Here is a 4,995-nt window from a genome sequence, read left to right as displayed (position 1 = left end):
ACCTACATTTTTTCGCTTTATTGATAAAAATTGAACTTAAGGAAATAACACATATTGGATTGTTGCGAAAAAAGTATTAATGACTTCTTTAACATGAACGGGGTGGCCTTTTTGGGGGGGCGGGGGGTCACCAGCGAGGCTACAGGAGCTCACCACCTCCCGCCTCTCAGGGTTGGCACTGCCCACAGACCCAAAGACCCAGAGAGAGATACACACACACACACACAGGGAAAGGCACACATACTCCCAGACACAGAGTGACACACATTCTCACAGAGATATACACACACAGACAGAGGAGAGGCACACATACACATTCACATAGAGACATTCAGAAACACACACATATAGAGGAGACACACGCAGACATGCTCACAAACATACAAACGGAGACAAACACACAGACACTTATACAGAGACACTTACATAACACTCACAAACAGAAAGACACACAGACACTAACAAACACACTTGGAGAGAGACTTAACAAACACAGACACACAGAGAGACACATACAGACAAACACAGGGACACAGACACTGACAAACACATAGAGAGACACACATAACAACAACTTGCACTTATATAGCGCCCTCCACGCAGTGGGTAGTGTCTCAGAGTGCCTAACAGTGGCGGAGCCTGACTCCGAGTTGGGGGTATGGGGGAGGTGGCCCTAAGCATGGTCAAAGAGGAAGGTCTTCAGGTGGGACTTGAAAAAGGGGAGAGAGGGGCAAGGCGGAGGGATTGAGGGTGGGTGTTCCAGAGTTTCGGGGCATAGTGGCTGAAAGCGCAACCTCTGATGGTGAGGCAGAGGGTGTGAGGGATGAGCAGGAGGCCAGTGCCAGACAAGCGGAGGCGCCGGGTGGTGGATTGGGAAGTGAGGAGGTTGGAGAGGTAGGGAAGTGCCAGAGAGTGAATGGATTTGAACAAGAGTGTGAGGATCTCCCGGGCTCACACAAGAGTGTGATGGGAGCCAGTGGAGCCTGGCCAGAACTGCTGAGATGTGGGTACGGAGTTTGGTCCGGATCAGTATATGGGCAGCAAAGTTCTGAATGAGCTGGATCTTTTGAATAGTGGAATATTTGGGGTAAGGTACGGTCAGAGGTGGGCAATGTGGTGGAGATGGAAGATGATGGTCCTGCTCAGGCACTGGATGTGGGGGAGGAAAGACAGCTGGGGGTCGAACCAGACGCCTAGATTGCGCACTGGTTTTGTGAGTCTGAGGGAGAACCCAGGGAGATTGAGGAGTTTAGATCCGCTGGAGTGAAGATATTTATGGGAGCCAAGGAGTATGGCTTCCGTCTTGTCCATATTCAGCTGCAGGAAGTTTACACTCCTCCAGACTCTGATGTCTGCCAGACAAGCTGTTAGAACATTGGCAGACCTGGAATTGGTACTGGAGGAGACAAAGTAGATTTGTGTGTCATCCACAACAGACGTCAACAACCACACACAGATAGAGACACAAACACACACTCACAAACACAGAAATAGTCACAGAAAGACACACACACACATAGAGACACACACACACACACAGAGACACACAGACACTCACAAACACACATAGAGACACAGACAGACACACACATAGAGACACAGACACAGAGACAACCATAACAGCACGGCCTCCAAGTGAAGCCCATTGGCCGCTTGTTCCGCAAATGGGCGTCCAGAGACACCCCGCCCACAGTGACATCAGGTGACCACCGAGTGGCCCCTCGGGCCAGAAACATTGGTAGCGGAGGAAGGTATTTATAGCGGATTCCGCCGGATTTTCTATTGCCTCAGGTGATAATGTGTAAAATAATACAATTTTATAGCACAGAATGGGGCTATTTGACTCATAAAATACAAATGCAAGGATTATTATTATTATGATCCAGTCTGCACTGCCTCTCAGGACAAGGTGCTCCTTCAGCTCTGTTCCCAATCGGGTTACTCTCTGCCAGGCAAGCACAATCTATTGCACAATGAGCAGAAAGCAGGGTTGGGCCAACCTTACAAAAGATGATCTTTATCCCAGTTTCTAGAAGTCTGGAGCCTGATTAAAGTAAAGCTCCAGGAGTTTGCTCAGAAATCTAAAGGCTTTGGGGTTGGTCGCCCATTGGCCTAGTGGGTAAAGACATGGCCCAGTTGCAGAATGAAGCATAGGGAGCTAGAAGGTCTTAGGTTGAAGTCGGGGTATTAAGGGATACAGGGAGAAAGCTCAAAAGTATTTTGGTTTACAGTACTTCAGTCATTCAACCGAACTCTGGAGAATGAAAATGATTTGAATAATGTGCTTCCTTAATTCATGAAAAAATCCACTAACCTCATAATGTTCATATTCATCTACATCAAATGTATTGAAATCAAAGAATTCATACTGCAAAGCCTGGGAAGAAATTTTAAACGTGTTAGATTTGATAATTGAGAACATTGCACAAGACGAAAAAATTGTCAGTGGAGGTAACATGAAGTGCACGGTCACAAGACTTCTTCATTCCATATTACTCACTATATTCACAGAATCCCAGTTAATGATAGTAGAGAATGGATTCTTACCTTGCTCACTGCGCATAAACAGTCCAGAACTGTTAGATTGTACGTGCAAGTGCCAAATGAAGCATCCCTGGAACGCAATGACAAGAGTACATACATGTCTGTTACACATGCTGCACTTGGCATGAAGCCACCCACGAGGGATGGCAATAGCTGCATTGATCTCTAGAGAGCTGGTTCTAATCAATCAACCACCAACAACAAATTACATTTGTACAGCGCCTTTCATGTTGGGAAGACGTCCTAAGCTGCTGAACAGACAAGGATTTAGATCCGAGCTGGGGGTTGGGATCAGGAGGTGTGGAGGGCAGGAACGGTAGAGGTAGGAGGGTGAGACACAATCAATCAACAGAGTCCATGCTTTTTTATTGCTTTATTACGCTTCAGAATGTTATTGCTTTATTACACTTCATACCACTTTGATACTGTCAATAATGTTACTTTAGTCACCCACTTGGAGTTAACTTGTTATGATTATTTTCCATCCCCTTTGTTCCAGTTTGCACTCTTCATTTTTGATTATCTCAAAATTATTCTTCTGATGAAAATACTTATTGTTTTGATAAAAATAGCATTTTCAGGGGAGCAGTTTGTTTTGGGTTTTTACAGCCCAATTATTTTTCTAACATGTCTCTGCTCCTGGTCGCCAGCCTTCTCTTGTGTCGCGTTTCCACAGGAGTTAGTTATGCTCAATCCCGCCCAAGATTGGGGCCATTGTTTATGTGGCCCTTAGCAGTGGGTGTCAGCAGATGGAGTTGACATCTCTTTGCCTGGCTGCCACACACATCCATCACCAGTCGAGGGTGCTGAACAGGGATCGGTTATCCTGACTGGTTTTACCCTCCTCAAACTCTGAGAGAACCAGGGCTAATTGTAGTCCTGTAATTTGTGGAGTCCTGTAGATCAGTGGTTAGAGCACTTGCCTCGCAAACAAGAGGACTTGGGTTTGATTCCCTACAGAAACATTGGGGAAGTTTGGGCAGGGTGAAACGTTGGGCAAGTTTGGGTGGGGTGATATGTTGGGAAGGTACTCCACACACATCTGTTTACCTAGCAGTGAGTAGTAACCCGGTTGTTAGTCAATTGGTGAATATATTTACCGTATATTCTGTGAAGTGCTTTGAGACATCTGGAAGACGTGATAAGACGCTATATCAAATGCAAAGATTATTATTATATATGCAGCGTCGATCAAGACCACAAAACTGAGCACAGAGAAGGATTCAAGCCAGTGAGCTCCACAAGCTGCAGCTCAATCCAAACAAACTTGATGTTTACTGGTAAAGTGAACAGGAAATGTCCTCTTCAAATAGCATAATTATGTTTCCTTAAACATGTTTCTCCAATTTCTCAATTTTAAAAAGTTCATTTGAACTGCACACAATATTGCAACTTTCCTAAAAATCAGCTGATTTGGGACATCCTCCTGACGTGAAAGGCACTATACAAATGTAATTTTGTTGTTGTTGACTTGCATTTCAGATGTCGATTTTTTAAAAAACTTTTAATTTAATCATCTGCTCCAAAACACTTCTGGCACATTTTTTTTAAAAAAATCACAACAACAAAATTACATTTGTATAGCGCCTTTCACATCAGGAGGACATCCCAAGGCGCTGGACAGACAGAGTTATGAACCCAAGCTGAGGGTAGGGTTGGGGGAGTGTGGAGGGCAGAGGGCAGCAAGGAGATTGAAAGCACGGTCAAAGAGAAGGGTCTTGAGATGGGTCTTGAAGGTGGCAATGGAGGGGCTGAGGCTGAGGGACTGTGGTATGGAGTTCCATAGGGTGGAGACAGAGTGGCAGAAGGCCCACCCGCTAATGGTGGGGCGGGCGAGGCGGGGGACGTGAAGCAGCCCGGAGCCCGCTGAGCAGAGGGAGCGAGCAGGATGGTAGGGGGGTTAGGAGGTCATGGAGGTAGAGCGGAGCAAGACCATGGAGGGCTTTGAACTTCCTTCTCAATTTTGGGCAGCCAGATATGACACAAGTGGAAATCCACTGCCGTGTTTAAGAGTTTCAAAACCAAACCACTGAGCATTCTGCATACTCACCTTTTCAACAGCCACGATCTTCCTCACAGAAATACATACTTGTCACCTCTTCGATGTACTATTTTTTCAACAAAAGAAACTGCATCAAACTCCCCCAATGTCCTAGCGGGTAAATGGAGCAGACAGTGCAGCAACAAACCAGGCAGACCACAATATTGCAGGTCAGTGTTGAGTTTGGTGATCACCAGGCAGCAGTTGTATTGCTACAATTGGCCTTGGATCTCCTGAAATAAGGGAGGTGGGAGGATCCTGATCACCAGCCAGAGCCTCGTGCTGGAAGGTGCATGTGTGAGCATCTGGCAAGAATAGAAATGTGCTTGACTGCTACCCCTTCCCCCTCAAAAAACAACTACAGGTTGGAATAACTTTCCAACAAAAATGCACACAATTAAGGCTTACAC

This window comes from Callorhinchus milii, unplaced genomic scaffold (assembly GCF_018977255.1).
Source record: "Callorhinchus milii isolate IMCB2004 unplaced genomic scaffold, IMCB_Cmil_1.0 Scaffold1, whole genome shotgun sequence".
Taxonomy (NCBI): Eukaryota; Metazoa; Chordata; class Chondrichthyes; order Chimaeriformes; family Callorhinchidae; genus Callorhinchus; species Callorhinchus milii.
This window is presented reverse-complemented; position numbering follows the sequence as displayed.